Source organism: Dipodomys ordii, unplaced genomic scaffold (assembly GCF_000151885.1).
Source record: "Dipodomys ordii isolate 6190 unplaced genomic scaffold, Dord_2.0 Scaffold65, whole genome shotgun sequence".
Taxonomy (NCBI): Eukaryota; Metazoa; Chordata; class Mammalia; order Rodentia; family Heteromyidae; genus Dipodomys; species Dipodomys ordii.
The window spans coordinates 3456066-3473781 of NW_012267281.1; positions in this window are offsets into that span (position 1 = coordinate 3456066).

Here is a 17716-nt window from a genome sequence, read left to right on the forward strand (position 1 = left end):
TCAGTATTCACAAGACAAATCCCAATTTACTGACTCTACCAACAGGTTGCAGAGTTCTCCCCACAGTGTTGACAAATACAATTGCTGAGGCGGCTGGGTAATAATAATGAAAGCTTGAAAGAGGCTGGGCGAAGGCCTGTAATGATAGTATTTGGAGTTTATTGCCTTCCAATAAAAATAATCTCCTGCTCTGCCTGCAGTGTCGCAGCTGACAGTACAACGCCACCCCAGATGGTTCTACTCTGAGAAGCCTCATCCAGTGTCATTCCCAGAGCAGCAGAGGGCTGCCTTTCCTTCCTGCCCTGCAGAAAAAATGATCTCATGATTTATAAGATGTGTCTGTACACTGCTTACAACCATTGGGAAAACATCAGGGTGGTAATGTATTTGTACACTGCGTAGAACCTTCCGGTGTGTTCCCTTTACACCTGAGTTTGGTAGCGTCTGCCTGTAATCCCAGCCACCTGAGTAGAAAGCAAAAATGGGAGGATTACTGTTTGAGGCAAAAAGCAGGATCTGGGAAAAAAATGAACTAATGCAAAGGAACTGGGTTTGTAGTTCAAATGCTAGAGTTCATGCCTTAGAAAAAGTGGGCCTTGAGTTTAGTGCCCAGTGCTACCAAAAACAAGACAAAGGGAAAGAAATGGGTTTTTATTTGGGTGGTTGTGAATTAAGTGTCTCTCTTGGAAAAGAAAATCAGGTGAAGCCCTCTTGCTTCTGGACACAGAGCTGTTCCCAGATGGACGACAAGAAGAGGAGGTTTGCTGTCTCCTAGGCCCGGCAGGCTCATGACATGGTGAGGGGAAAACATGCGGGATGATCAGTTTATCAAACTGTTTGAATATTCTGGTTGTTGGGAGTATCCAGTGGATATGTTGCAGCTCCAGGAACCAGAACAGCCATTGCCAGCAGCCTGGGTGTCCCAGAAGGGCATGGCCCAGGAGACTTCCTCGGACATTCCCTGAGACCGAGGATCCACTGGGAATAGGAAATAATCATGGAGCAGGCTGCAAGACTCCTTCCAGTCCGCTGATCCTCTGCCTCTGAGGAGCTCTATTTTCTACCATTTAAGTCAAAGCTCAGCAAAATAAAACACCAAGAAGGTACTCAAAAGGGATGGGGTCAAAGGAAAAGGGGTAGGCAAATGAAGAAGGGAGGAGGAGAATGCAGTCGAGAATTCATTGTATATCCTGTAAAATAAGAAGAGCAAGGGAAGGAGTGGGAGAGGGACAGGAGATGTTCGCGGTGCATTATAATCAGAAACTTCTTTGTTAAATGGCAAGTCCTTTGTACAACTATTTAAATATGAGTTTAGAAAATCCTAAAACTGTAAGACAAGAAATAGTAGCATAATAAAGTAAAAGTAATGGTGGAAAAAACTATGGCTTTTGAATACGTTTGCTGTTTATTTAAACATGAAACCATTACCCATTGAGTAAAAAGCTTAGCTTCTTCACATGCAAGACTCCTTACCTCAGGGAGCGCTACAGAGATGAATATATCCAGTCTTACACACAACTGTAAGATTTAAGAGGAAAAAGACTACCAGTAATATTTATGCGTTTGTTTATTGTTTTTGGCTGTGTGTTGCTCTTGTGCTAAATTGATCATTGGAATTGAAAGAAGGCCGTCAGGTTTTTTAGGACCAAATAGGTTCCCTTTAATGTCGACTTTGTGAAGAGTAAGTGTAGATTGAGAGCAGGTGACCCAAAGGCTGATGGACCATCTGGTCACTAATAGGACATGAACTAACCACCTAAATTGGCACCTCAAGGAGTGTCCAACATACAGCATTTTCCTCCCAGCTCTGCACCCAGTGCATGGCCCAGCTATCTTGTATCCTCTCTTCCTAATCTTGAATTGGATCCACTTCAGATTCTCCCATTTCCTGTCTCTCTACCTCTACCAGACCTTCTTCACTGACTGTATGCCCTATCTCCCTCTAAAGGACTGATGTTGTCTTTGGTGTTGAAAAATGGACAGGGTCTTGTGAGGGTTAGTAGCACCAACTTACAGCTGGAAGTGTCCTGGTCCTAGGGAGAATACCAAAGCCAGAGCTAAGGATATGAATCCAAAGCTCATCTTCCTTATAAGTCTTTGTGTTGTCCTTAAAGAGTATCTCTCGGAAGTCATTGTTAACAATAGAGCTTAACTATACATCCTTGCTAGTTAGGTCTGGTAAAAGACAGAGAGTGTGAAGGAAGGGGTGATATTGTCCAAAAAGACATGCACTCTTGCCGGGCGCTGGTGGCTCACGCCTGTAATCCTACCTACTCAGGAGGCTGAGATCTGAGGATCGCAGTTCAAAGCCAGCCCAGGCAGGAGAGACCGTGAGACTCTTACCTCCAATAAAACCACCAGAAAACTGGAAGTGGCGCTGTAGCTCAAGTGGTAGAGCACTCGCCTTGAGCTGAAGAGCTGAGGGACAGCGCCCAAGCCCAGAGTTCAAGCCCCACGACCGACCAAAAAAAAAAAGAAATGCACTCTTTACCTGACTTATGTAACTGTAACCCCTCTGTACATTACCTTTATAATAACAATTTTAAAATTGTTTTTAAAAATCCTGATAATAATGCATCAAGTAGCAATTTGGTTGCTGTTTTTAGCTGTTTATTCCACTACCTAAATCAGCAGATAATTTTCTATAAAGAAAGCTAGTAGATCATTAATGCTGTATGTGCCACATTGCTTGTGCTGCTCATATGTACACACATTTACACACACACTTTGCCATCCTCAAATATATAAAAATCACTCTTGACTTTCATGCTATACAAAAAAAGACTAATACTGACTAGAATGTATTTTACTACAAGATGCAGGTTTTCCTTGATCTACAACAGTTTGTTGTATGTCATTTTCTATGTTTTGCTTACTCCATTTTATCAAATTGCAATGGGTAATGTGAATTTCATAAAATTCTTTGACTGTCGATCGTCATTAATTAATGTGCAATTTCCAATATTTATCCTACTGTTAAAATCTTTAGAAGGTAAAATGAACCTGATTGAGTACCATAAAATAAGGCTCACTTGATCTCAGATTTCAAATAAGACCTCAGGATTTGGTGAAAAGATGAATAAAATATCAGAAGTGATAGACAATTCTAACTAACTATAAGATGTCTGTATCCTCCTTCCCAAATGTTTCTCAAATACCTAAAAGTGTGTTAAAATTGGATATATAGGATAAAGATGCAGAGAATAGAGTATGTGTATAAGGATACTATGACATTGTGGTGCAGATTACACAGTAGATAGGTATTTATTACAGTCATCAGAAAACAGAGATACATATACGTAAAGATGATAGTGTAACTCAGAAGAGAATGTTATGTTACCTAGAAGCAGGGCTCTGATAAGAAGAGAAGGGGAAAAATTGGTAGCTATCGAGACATTCTTAGCAAAACAGGAGAAAGCTCTATTCTTGGTGCTACCATGCAGAGTATCATCTGGAATACAATAAGGTAGCCATAGGTTCAGTGGCTGGCCCATGACAGCTAGGAACTGCGCAACTGGCCCATATGTTCCTAGCATACTTTGTAGAAGGGAGAGATCAGAGGAAAAGGCAAATAATTCAGTGCTTATTCATTTAAAGGTCTTGAATAAAATGACCAGAACTTTTATATTTCTACAAGGTTTCAGTCTTCTAGAGAGAATGTCAGTGGCTAAATGGGTTATTTTGGATTGGTGGTCTGCACATTTAGGATCTATCTATAAATAGTTAAGCCCACAACATCCAAAAGTAACATGCACCAAATGAGACCACTATGATGGCTCTATGAAAGCAAATTCTTTTATTTTACTTACAATCATATAAAAATGCAACTAGCCATTTCTGTATTTTAACTAATTTCTACATAAATTCTTTATGTGGTTTTAATGCAAGTGAATCAACACTTTCGTGACATTGCTGGCTTGGTTTTGTAATGTTTTTCCAAAGTGAGAACTTGGAAGGTAATGGACATAATTAAAAACTATAGAACGGCCTTTAATAATACAGAATGGCCTTCAAAAGTACAGAAATATCTTCTAAAGGTACAAGTAAGTAGTCGGGAGATTAGATGATTTCCTCTACAAAGTGCTGACCTCACATTTTCTTCGTCCACAGTAGGTATGAGTCAGCCCTAATGAAGTTCCAGACTATGAATGAAAATGTAAGAAAGTGATCGGATTCATGTTTATCTTTGGACTGAAATGACAATCCAAGAATTAAAATCTGATCCTATCATTGCTCTCAATCTGGTCCAGGTACTGCATAATTTCATATGCTAGCTTCTCTCTACCTTTCAAACTACAAAACGGAATGTTGGCATGCAAAGGTCATCTCAGCCAGCCAGTTTCTCACAAAACATGGCGCTGTGACATTTGAATTCAACCTTCTGTATACTGAACTGCTCACCGGACTCACTTTGACAGATCTGAGTATGATGGATGCAGATTTCCATCCAAAAGGTTGGGCTAGGCCTCCACAGTAATATAACCTTTCTTAAAGGTTATTTTTAACCACTTGCTAAAAATTCCGAGAGGGGGAAAAAAAAGTGACGTGCCCTTTAGTAAAATGAATACAATAATACACCTACAACTGCGACCATAGCAGTCAAGTTTAGTCAATTGCCTAAATGAGGACCTACTCCACAGTAACCAGGGCCATCTGGTCAACCAGAATCCCAGAGGTAGCCTAAGAATTACACAAAAACTGAATCAAACTCCACTTCTGAAACAAAGAGAAAGGAGAGCAAGGATACAAGACCTCAGGAGAGAACTGCTGAATTAGTTCTGTAAATTAGTCCTGCATTATATTGTCAATTAACTCTGAAACTGTTTTTATAAAGTCAAACTAAATATAATGCAGTAGATTTATTCATTAGGCATCTCATTGACTCCACGAAGGTTATTCTCACAGTTAAACAATGTTTGCTTTTATTTTTAAAAGCGTTTTAATACAATTCTATCGCTGAGAGATAAAGTAGAAGTATTGCAGTCAGCACATTGACTGAACCAACAAAATTAACAGTACTCCATTTGAAATAATAGCCTCAAATTATTTCTCAAATAAGATGCCGTGTACATTTACAATTTTTTAGAGACTGGTTAAGGGGAGGGAAGAAAAAGGTTGTACAAACATAATTAATCTTCTGGCTCACAAAATCTTGGTAGTACAGATTTCATTCTGACAACATCAAAGCCAATGCATTGCCATTTTTAATTCACAACTTAAAAATGTATCATGCCAGCGTTCTCTGGCCATTAAGGTAATAAGGTAATTAGTAGCACCATACTGGCTGCACATGGTTTGGACTATGGTTTCTGGGATTGAGTGAATGGAAGGCAGTGATCAAAGCCTTCTCCAGCTTTCTGTCCCCACACATGTGGTACCCATGGATGCAGAGAGCCCCCCAAGACAGCCCTCAGGAGAACATAAATGTTGTGGTAAAGTTTTCCCTATGCCATCATCGCCCAATCAGCAAATGAAGATGTGGTCCTCAGGCCACACATGGTCGGGATAGAAGGCAGAAACATCGTGAAGAATGAGCTACCATGTGGAGGTTAATACCTTTCTGCGAAGTCACTTCTTTTCATCAAAAAAAAAAAAGTGAACGTATTGTATTTGTTCCTACTTTTATGAAGCATTAAGTAAAAGGAAACTATTTCTTCTTGGAGTGAAATGTAAAAGTCTCAACATCTACCCATGTTTGGGGTCAATCATCCCCTGAAAATCCCCTGCATCTGTTCCCTATACAAATACCAGGTTGCAAATAAAATTATTTACTGTTGGTCTCCTCAAAGATTCTAGGCTTAGCTCCATCTCAGGAAAATTAGTTCTGTGAAATCGATAAAGCCAGGAAGTCCTGTGAAGTCCTTTGAATGCATTAGGTTAAGGTGTAATAGTGTAATATTCTTTTATTTCTTTTTTTTTTTTTTGGTCGGCCCTGGGCCTGATCTCCTGGGCGCTGTCCCTCAGCTCTTCAGCTCAAGGCTAGCGCTCTACCACTTGAGCCACAGCGCCACTTCCAGCTTTTTCTGCTTAAGTGGTGCTGAGGAATCAACCCAGGGCCTCATGCATGCAAGGCAAACACTCTACCACTGAGCCACCTTCCCAGCCCTAACGTGTAATATTCTGCACTTAGAATCAGCATTCCTGCTTATGTTGACTAGACACTGACGACTAAAAGGAAGCGTATACACCCTTATTGGAGGTTTGTGGCTCCGTTTCCCTTCTTACATTGTACACCTCTGAGGGCAGAACATTGAGGAGGGAGTACAGCAATGGAATGCATGCACGTTCTGACGTAAGGGGATGTGGTGTGAGTAATCTCAACATTGTGTTTTTCTGAGAGGCACAAGGCATTCTCTCCTGGACATGTGTTTCTACAAGAAGACTGTTATGTCATCCCACTTGGAATGCAAGGATCGATTTCTGAGATGGGGTGTGAGCTTAGGGCTCCTTGAGAATCCTCTGTGAGCACAGCGTGGACAGAGGGCATACACAGTCTTGATTGTGGTATTAAGTTCTAAACTTCTGGGCCTTCTGTCTGTTCTGTGAAAACCATGACAGGTCCAAGTGCCTCACGCACTGAAGAAGCTGTTTTGAGTTGAAACAATGTTTCTAAAGGGTAAACATTTGGTAAATACTATAAAATCTCTTGGGTAAGTTATCTATGGTTGTGATGTAGAGTAAGAATTAATATCTTGTGCATTTATATTTCACCAAATAGCATTAAACTATATGGGATGGATGACAGATAAGGATGGATGGATAGATAGGAAGATGGCTTAGTGTAAGATTGGCTATGGGAATATTGTGCGGAGATGAGACTTGAAAAGACGGGAAAAAATAAAAGTAGAAAACCTCTCTCTTGAATAAAAATCTTGTCCCTATAAGTCCTTGATTAAAGAGAGCTTTCTTAATCACAGACAGTATCTGGTTCAGAATTTGAGACAAAAAGTTCTGGGTGGAGGATGATACCAAAAAGTAAAATGCTTTGGAGAAAGGTAAGAAAAAGAAAATGAGCTCACATTTTTAAGCGTTAGCTAGCGTTAGCTAGTATGAACTTCAGCAATCTGAAGAAATAGGGAGTCTTGATGGGGAATCTTATTTGCATTTTAGGGAGATGATTTTTAGCAGAAGTACAGAGGAAATGTCATTCCAATAGGAAATGCTGAAGCACCATGCAGAGCTGCTCAGTGGGGCCTTCGGGACATTTCTTGATGAACAATTAAAGGGCAGGGACAGCTAAGGAACAAGAAGCAACAGATTGGTTTATCTCACTTAGGAAACTGGTGCACAAGGAAACTGTCAAGTGAGAGAATTCAAAATAAAGGCCAAGTAACTCAAGAGAGGTCAGTTAGTATAATAATAAAAATGAGTCGGACACCGGTGGCTCACGCCTATAATCCTAGCTACTCAGGAGGCTGAGATCTGAGGATCACAGTTCAAAGCCAGCCTGGGCAGAAAAGTCTGTGAGACTCTTATCTCCAATAAACCAGAAGTAGCACTGTGGCTCAAGCAGTAGAGTACTCATCTTGAGCTGAAGAGCGCAGGGACAGAGCCCAAGCCCAGAATTCAAGCCCTATGACCGACAAAAAATAAAATAAAATAAAAAACAAATAAAAATGAGCCTGGATCTACTGGCTCTTATCTATAATTCTAGTTGCTCAGGAGGCTGAGATAGACCAAGGTTTGAGAAAAAGTCCAGGCACAAAAGTTGTGAGACTCCATCTCCAATTAACAGTCAAAATGCCAGACTGGAGGCATGGCTCAGATCATAGGGTACCAGCTGTGAGTAAGAAAGCCAAGCAAGAGCAAGAGGTTCGGAGTTCAAGCCCTGATGCCATCACAAAAACAAATAAAAGCATAATGCTAAGTGGCAATAACTTACATGATTTTTGAAAACCTAGAAGCTTCTAAGCTCCAAATATAAAGGAATGACAAGGAAACTGAAATGCTAATCACTCTGAGTAGATTAGAACCTTAGTTACATATGCTGAAATATCACACTATATCCCCCCCATATGTGCAGTTATGACGTGCTCTTCCAAAGTAAAATAAAAGCAGCTTTAAGCTGCAAACAAAATTAGGGCTGATGTTGAGGTAACAGTGAAACACTCAAGAATAAAAATGTCTAAGTTTCTGGCAGGGTTGTCTTGCTGTTTTAGAGGTAGTGGCTATAGATTCACGACGCACTACCCAAGTCAATAGTCTAAAAAGAAGTGGTGAAGAGGGATTATTAATATTTAAAGATATTTGCGAAGGAAGATGGCCCAAAGAAGGCGATAAACACAAACTGTCGGGACCCCATTAGAAGAATCAAAATAGGCCACTGTCCCAGAACCAGAGGAACTCTGGGAAATAAACCACTGAGTCGAATGGCATAGAGAAAAGAACAATAATGTAACCCCCACTGCAGCATGCAGACAGCAGAAAGCACCGAGTAGCAAGCACACACTAGGAAGTAAGGAGCGTCGGTATTTTAGATGACAATATCTAGCTGGAACTTGGTAGATGGTGAAAGGGAGTAGAGGTTAGAAGTTACAAAGCTGATTTCTCCTAGCTTATTTATCCCTTTGGACTTTGCACATGTGTTGACCGATCATCTCATGTGTACTATGGGCTGTGAAGGACATTAAGGATGCTACGGTGGACAAAGCAGGTTGGCTTTATTTTTTTCTCTCTTTCTCAGATGGAAATAATACTAAATTGAGATGCGTTGCACAAGTGTCTCATAACACACAGGAGGGAGATTGAGTTTTTGCTGGAGTAGGGAGGTATGGTGAAGGGAGGGTGGAAATGAGCCCATCCATGGTCTAGAGGAAGAAGAGAAGAGAGGCAGGGAACTCCAGAGACAGCAGACGCCGAGGGAGTGGCCCTGTTGCATCCAAAGATGCCATGGTTCCTGGAAGCCAGCGAGCCCCTGCTGTGATTCTACCCATATGGAAGGTCTGCGTGTAGAGCAGGCTCCTTAAGACGCTGGGGTCCATCAGGGCCATGGCTGCACCTGCCCCACAAGGAAGAGAGCGCTGACCATCCTGCTTCAGCCTGTGAGAAACTCCAGGCCAGCCACAGGCTCTGTGTGTGTCCAAGAGCCAAGGCTGCGTGTAACATTTCATACCAGAGTTCAGGCGGTTTAAAGAGTCTCTTTCTTGGGCTGGGAAGGTGGCTCAGTGGTAGAGAGTTTGCCTTGCATGCTCAAGGCCCTGGGTTCAATTCCTCAGTACCACATAAGCAAAAAGAAAAAAGCTGGAAGTGGGTGCTGTGGCTCAAGTGGTAGAGCGCTAGCCTTGAGCTGAAGAGCTGAAGGACAGCACCCAGGTTCAGGCCCCACGACCGGACCCAAAGAAAAAAAAGAGTCTCTTTCTTTTCTATCTTTGTTTTTTCTTTCTTTCATTCATTCTTTCTTTCTTTCCTTTCTAGCTTTCCTTCTTTCTTTCCTATCTTTCCTTTTCTTTATTTTTTCTTTTGTCCTTCCTTCATTCCTTTTTCTTTCCCTCTCTCTTTCTTTCTTCCTTCCTTCCTTCCTTTCTTTCTCTCTTCCTTCCTTCCTTTCCTGCCTTCCTTTCTCTTTCTTTCCTTTCTTCTTTTCTCTCTCCCCCTCTCTTCCTCTCCTTCCTTCCTTCCTTTTCTTTCTCTCTTCCTTCCTTCCTTTTTCTTTCTTTCTTTCTCTCTCCCTTTCTCTTCCTTCTTTCCTTCCTTCCTTCCCTCCCTCCTTTCTCTTACTTTCTTTTCTTTCTTTTTCTTTCCTTTCTATCTTTCCTTCCTTCCTTTCTTCATTCCTCTCTCTCCCTCTCCCTTCATTCCTTCCTTTCTTTTTCTCTCTCCCTCTTTCTCTTCCTTCCTCCCTTCCTTTCCTTCATTTCCTTCCTTCTTTCCTTCCTTCCTTCCTTCCTTCCTTCCTTCCTCCCTCTTTCTTCCTCCCTTCCTTCCTTTCTTCTCTCTCTCTCTCTCTCTCTCTCTCTCTCTCTCTCTCTCTCTCTCTCTCTCTTCCTCGCGCTCTCTCTTCCTTTCTCTTTCTTTCTTTACCTGGGTTTCTCTGCGTCTCCAGGCCAAAGCAGGCATGGGATGTGAGACAGTTGGTGTAGCCCAAGGTTCTCCGTGGGGCTGTGGTGGTGCGGTGGCTCTGGTGGCCCCTGCAGTTGTGAGCAGAGGTCAGAGTATCCTGAGGCTGGCAGACAGACCTGGCCCAGCCTGCCACCTGGCCTGGCCCTCAGCCTCCTGTCTGGAATTCTCCATGGATGAACCGGCTGTGCTTTCAGAAGGGAAGCACTGTGTCTCCTCATGGGGCAGTGACAGGGCTGAAGCTGGTGACAAATACACATGGATGGCAGAGGTGTCCTGGCAAGCGTCAGGGTTTGCTGTGGGCCTCAGACCCAGCCAGTTCCAGCCTCTTTCCTTCCTCGTGAGAGTGTGCTTTGGCAACTATGTATACATAAGTGAGTCATCCTGTATATTTAATAATAAAAACAAACTAAGACTGTTTGCCTAAACAAAAGAGAGAAATTCCTAATTCGATTTAAAAATTAACCTTTAGTACATTTTTAAAGTTTTTAATTAATTTGCTGTTATCATAGAGGTGATACACACCAGGATTACAATTACACGAGTCCTCATAAGACTAAACCTATATTTTTAATCTACTTTAAGGTTAAAGCTTTCAGTGGCCCTGCGATGTGGTTTCCCAGATGTGAGAATCAGGACCCAGGGCTGCTGTTGTCTGTGTGGAGATCAAGGCCATGATGAGACAATGACATAGTAACCTGGTGTGAAGGGACCCAGAAGTCCCTCTTTAGTGACAGCCACTCGTGTCCAGGAGATGATGGCCTGCAGCACACTTTCTCCTGTGAGCCATCGTGAAGAACAGTCTATTTTGTTGTTCTGCTTTGGAGATGTTCAGGCACCGCGGCCGAGTTCATTACGCAGCGCTGCCCGCATGGCGCTGCTCCACTCGCCAGGAAGTGCCAGACTTCTTTGTCTTCTCCCGTTTATCTTTGTGCACTGTCTAGTCTGTGCACGCTCATCCCAATTCCTCGCCCTCCCCATAGACACCTCCTCCCTCTCCAGCGTCTGAGGAAGACCCTTAAGTATGTGTGTATCCTCATAAACTATGTCACGCTCTGTTTGCGTTTTAATTTACATAAATAGGATTGTGCAATAAATTCCCCACTGCTTCTTACCTTGCGTCTCAGCACCGTGTGTTAGAAATCCACTCCTGTGGTTACACTGCCTGTCAGCTGCTATAATGCAAATGAGCTCATAGGCAAATGGTAAAGGGGGAATGAAGTCAGGGTAACAAGGAGGTTACTTTGCTTCCTAAGCAGTTTTCTCAACATTCTGACTAGCAGGTAAGAGCCACTCATCACAGCCAATTCTGCTGGTAGAAGCAAGCATAGATGCCCCTTGGCCCCCACATTTTCGATCATCTTGGCCTGACCACTTGCACATCAAGAAGCATTTGTGCCTGCTCGTCTTCCTATGAGAGACTGGGATTGGGATCATCTCAGTGCCAGCCCAGGCTGGAGAGAGAAGTTTGTAAGATTTCATTTCATAGGGAGATATTGGTGGTGATGGCACATGCCAGTCATTCGAGCTATGGGGGAAAGTAAAGTTAGGAGCACACACGCTCAGGCAGAAGACTGACCTGATTTTCTTTTTTCTTTTTTTTGTCAGTCATGGGACTTGAACTCTGGGCCTGAGCTCAGCTCTTTAGCTAAAAGCGAGTGCTCTACCACTTGAGCTACAGCACCACTTCTGGTTTACTGGTGGTTTATTGGAGATAAGAGTTTCACAGACTTTCTGCCCAGGCTGGCTTTGAACCGTGATCCTCAGATCTCAGCCTCCTGAGTAGGTAGGATTACAGGCATGAGCCACCAGCGCCCGGCTCTGATTTTCAAATAACCAGTGGCCGGGGGGATGGGCAGTGATAAGGCAACTGTCTGACAAGCATGAGATCCTACGCTTAACATTCCCTACTGCAGGAAAAAAGAAGATATAACAATGCAAACTAGTGAGCCAATTCTAGGTAAACTGTGTAGTAAGGATATATTTTATTGGTGGTATTAAAAAGTAACTGTAGGAGACTACACTATTGTTGAGCCATTTATTATTCCTCCTGACCTTCAGTGATTCCACGTGACACCTTGCAGTGGTGTGACCAAACACGCACCTGTCCTGTGAAGAATGTCTGACAAAATGGTTTTCTTTCCCTTATTTTTCTGTACCCTCTTTACAGTGTTCTGATTACACATTTTTCCTTAAAGAAATATATAATGGTATAAAAGCAATACACACTCAACAGAAACTATACCTTGAATTTTGAATTTTAATCTTTACCAGGGTATCAATCAGCAGCGTTATACTCTCTGACAATGCTGGGCAATGAGCCACAATTCCCAACCAGTCACATGATCACAACAGGAAAACGCTGCAGCCCCATAGGGTGTGCTGTATGGAGTGTGACCGCGTTGCTGTACTGATGATCTGCTTTAAAGGCATTTTGACTTAAGGCATTTTCAATGACTGATGGATTCATTAGAGGTCATGACCCCATTGTAAGTGAAAGAGATCTACCACCTCCACCTATCATATTATTAGGGGTTCTATCATTTGCTTTGTGCAATAAAATGTTTTACATGTGCATGTGTCTGTATGGAAATGTCACAGTAAACCCCCATTGTACAACTATATGTTAATAAAGCATCCCTCTGTAAAAGGTAAGCAGATAGCACTTGCTGTGGTGAAGCAGAAGCATTCACAGCCCCAGTACAGATCTGCATCCTTCTTCATATGCTGGGATGTCACATAGAAAGGCTCATCCTGAATGGCCCAGAGTAAGAAGACATGGAAAACAACTTCAGGCAATCTGAGACATTATAAGGCAATTAAGATTTGAGGTTGTTTGTCACTAGCCTTACCCAATAGAGCTATTCATAAATTAACTAACTGGGGAAATTACAAAACCATTAGGAAAAAAAAGTATGTTTTGACCATGTCTGCACAATGAAAGACTTTCTGTGTAAACTATAGCAGTCTCTCACCTATCCAAGTTTTTTTACCCCCATGATTTCAGTCACCATTTCTTTCCTTCCATGAACTCAGAATAGGTTTGTAGTCCAACTGACTCTGAAAATACTAAATAGAAGATTCCAGAAATAAGAAATTGGTGATCTAAGTTGCTTTCTTTTCTGTATAGCCTGATGAAATTGTGCACGCTCCCACTCCATCCTGCCTGAGGCCTGAACCATCTCTTTGTCCACAGTAGATGCTACCCGAATGGTGGTCACTTAGTGACTTTTGAGATGTAAGATCATCTATCTATCTTCACAATTGAATACTTTCAGTCAAGGAAAAACTTAATTGCACTCATAAATGACCACAAGAGCAATGATGCAAAGGAGGCACATAAGAGAAGTGTAGAAGGCTAAATATCTTACCCAGCAATGCCCTGGGTCATGTAAGGAAAAACACACTGTGTACCAAATCTGACATTTTCTTCCATTCAAGCATGTACTAGCAGTCTTGAATTGTGCACTCCACACATTGCTGTGTAAAACCCAGTGGCCAAAAAGGAAATTTTTGATATTTGGGGTCACATTCAAGCTTAATATGCAACAAACAACACCAATAGGTAGACCTATTTCTGCATTACAAATAACAAGCAGATGACTTATAATTGTGATGCGGACATGGATTTTATTTCAACTGATGGTAGAAAAATTACAAATTAGCAAATAAAATAAACTAAATAACCCAGCAGTTGATAAAAGTAGGCAGAGAACACAGGAAAACATTCCCAGACTCAGTAGCAATGAAAGGGAAGCACATTAAAGTAACAAGATAACATTATTTAGCCTCCAGATGGCCTGAACCAGCCTAGAGATCGTGGTTACCCCAAGAGAGAGAAGAGAGGACAGGTAGGGAAGAGATAAACCTGGACTGCAACTCTCCTATTCTCTCCAGTTCTATCTCATCCCATTTTCCCTTCTCTAGTTAAAAAAAATGCTTAGCTGATGTCTTTAGTTGTCCATTTCCATCATGGATTAGCATACCTCTTACCTGAGCATGCAAGGCTTCGTGCTGCAGGTGATACTTGGTTTTGAGAGATAAAAAGGACTTGGAGCAAGGTTTTCCACAGTGGGGAAGGGTCCCCAGGAGACACCTGGCAATGTCAGGAGGATTTGGGGTAATGGTATATGTGGGGGGGGGGGGGTGAGAGGTACTACTTACTGGTAGGCAGTGGGTACAGAGCCCATACATTTTGCTCACACTGCACCGTGCATAGGACAGACATCCATACCAGACAATTCTCTGGTCCAAAAATATCAGTAGTTGCACAATGGAAAGACTGTGGTTCAGGAAAAGGAGAAGGTGGCTCAAAGCAGAGGGGCAATGACCCGAGCTGAAGCAGCCAGGGGGACGGGCCAAGCTCACAGGCAGGCAGGCGGGAGGCACCATGCTCTCTAGCCTGGCAGCCCGGGGAGAGCAGGGCTCAGGTGTTCTCAGGGGGCCACTCAGCACTGCAGAAATGCACTCCTAAGAACTTTACACTCTTCAGGGGATGAAGCAGAGGGAAATGAGAAAAATAGCATTAGAGCCGTCTTGGTTGACTTGCATTACTTCAGACTTATTCCATTTAATTTTATACCCTATGATTATTTAAAAGGTTTCCATTTTAATCAAGACTATTTACTACATTCTAGAAATCTGTTCTGCAGAAAATAATACCACATGTATGTAATGACATTTTGAGGGTCCAATTTGATGCCTTTTTTAAAAAAAATGGGGTTAGAAAAAAATGCTCAGTAAACACTGTTTCATCTGATAAATTTATTAGTGAGGCTGGACCATGGGGGAGAATTAAGAGGATAAAACGTACGTTTCCAGTGAAATTCCTGCCACGGAGTGTTACAATGTACTCTAGCAAGTAATTCCCCCATTCAAAAGGCCAAACAGAACCTCAAGATCCAAAATTACTGATCAAGATATTCCAGGGTCCCTGAAGAACACGACTTGAGCCCTGGCTCTGTTTGGCTAATATAAAAAAGAAATGAGTGAGACTTCATTTGTCAGTCTTTGCAGAATCTGTTTTACGTTTGTGATTTGGTCATGAAAAAGGCATAGTCTGATTACATCGTTTTTTTTCTTGGTCAGTCATGGGCTTGAACTCAGGGTCTGGGTGCTGTTGTTGAGTTTAGAGCTCTATCACTTTGAACTACAGTTCCATTTCCAGTTTCCTGGTGTTTAACTCCAAATAAAAATCTTATGAACTTTCTTGCCCAATCTAGCTTCAAACGACAATCCTCTGATCTCGGCCTTCTGAGCAGCTAGGATTACAGGCATGAGCCAACAGTGACTAGCTACATTCCTTTAAAAAAAAATGATTTACTTCTATTGTCAATATACAGAGGTCAAGACACAACTCTGTTTATATTTCACAAAGTTATCTCTGGGCTGCACTATCATTCTCCCAAGACTTCAATTCACAGTTATCTAGCTTTATTGGAGAGATTGTCCAAAAAGAACCTTTGATTTAGCAGGGCAAGCTTGTACTTTGACATCAACAAATTTCAAAGTCTGGGATAACCTGGCACATACTCTAAGCAATTGCATCTCAATAGTCCTGTGGGACCATTTAAAACATCTTCAGTAACTAGAGAGAGAAGGAGGGGACATTCATCTCCCTTAGCCTGGGCAGCAACAAACGTGTGGGTTGTTAGCTCCGTGGAGCTGAGCATGTACTAATGAGAGCACAGCTCTGAGTCTGACTCCCCAGGGGCCACCTTAATTCTATTCTCTTGCACAGTCACAATGTCAGCCTGAGTAAAATTCCTTGGGCACAAGAGGATTCAGTGGAAATTGTACATGAAACAAAAACCTATCTAGGACCAAAAAAAAAAATTCTGGGTCTGTTTAGATGAGTTAGGAATGCTGTATATACCTAACTTCATTAACTAATCATTTTTTTTCACTTGACATTTCTTGAATGCCTTCTTACAATTCTACGTTCAAATAGTAAAAGCATCTTTGTTGAAAAGGACACTTTTGTGACAATGGACAATTGAATGAAAATTAAAGGCAAGTTGGTGTGTGCCTCAGAGATAAATAACTCTAGAGTTAATTTTTTTTTTGCTTATCTGATTTCTTGTCTTCATAGCCTAGAATGAAAATAAGGCTAAAGTGAGAAAAAAAATTTTAAATCTCTGTACACTACATCTATTAATTCTCCATGAATGATCAGACACATGCAACCCCCCAGATTAGCCCCATCCAAAATACTTCCTTCTTACATACAACTCTTTCGACATGGCCACCAAATCAAGACAATTTACTACATTCTAGAAGTCTGTTCTGCAGAAAATAATGCCATGTTTATGTTACACATAAAAGATCTCAGATTCAGTTCAAAAATCTGTCCATCAACCAGATGCTCCATTGGCCTTAAGCACCCTAAATTTTAGAAAACACTGTTCTCAGAGAAAGCTAGTACAGGCTGCAGCTCAGGTCATGGCTTCAGTTACCTGTCTTTGGTAGCCATCCCTTGATATGCCAGTCACCTCCTTTACAAAGCTGATGGCATCTGTGTTGCTTTGTGATCATCCCATTTGGTAAGAACCCTCTTCAGAGCTTCTCAGCATGGCGCAAATACAACAGGCCCTGAGTGGGCCGACACTCAGATAAACATTAGTGGCTCACCTGTACCATTCAAAGTGCTCACGGCATTACAAGTATTATCAAGTATCGTTGGAACCTGTTGTACCAAGGACCTGAGGAATACCATTTTTGCAAATGTGAGAGCATTTTGTGTGAGCTAATAAAATGATAAAAACTGAAATATAAGACATTAATCAGTGGTGTCTTTTTAATAAACTATTATTTAGGGAACTAATTAAAAATGATGTGCCAACTATTTCTACGGTTTCAACTCCAACCTGTTACCCCCAAATAGAACAACTCTTAAGGTGTCTAGGTCTTAGAGGGATACGGAACACCCACTTTGATCTTACAGCTCCAAACTTTGGTGCAGTAAATTGTGTTGTACACTTCTGCTTGGCAGGTTGAATGTGTGGAATACATTTCTCACCTAAATTCTAACTCTCTCTGCTCTGTTGTCTAATGTTGAGAAATTCTCTGGTAGGCTTAGCAGGGCTAGGCTGAGAGATGTCATTTTAGAGTCAGACAAAATATAAGAACAAATACCACACACAAAAAAAACACAGCAGGAAGAACCTCTTTGATCTCATAAAGATCAATCAAATTGATTTTTGTTTTACCTCTTGGGTGGTTGTCTTTTGTGCAAATGGTCCTGTATTAGCAAGACAGATTCCTATTGTCTGAGCTTCAGTGAGCTGGCATGGCAGGATCTTCAATCCAGACCTTTCTCTGACTGTTTATATACACTGGAGTATTGATGAGTGTGCACTAATAGAGCAAGTTTCCAGCACATGGAAAGGGAGCTTTTAGGGTGCCAAGCAGAAGGGCTCATCAAATAAATAATCCAGAGACTGCCCATGAAAGCAGGCTAACAATTCTCCCAGCAAGCCAAGAGTTGAGACCAGCCAGCCACACTCAGCACTGTCTTCATCTGTCTTTGCCACAGGGCAGCACCACAATTCCACGGTCATTTTCTAAAACATAGTCAGAACGGGTTGACGTTTCTTCTGATTTGGCAGACATGCTGGATATAGAAGGAGGAGGAGGAGGAGGAGGAGGAGGAGTAGGAGGA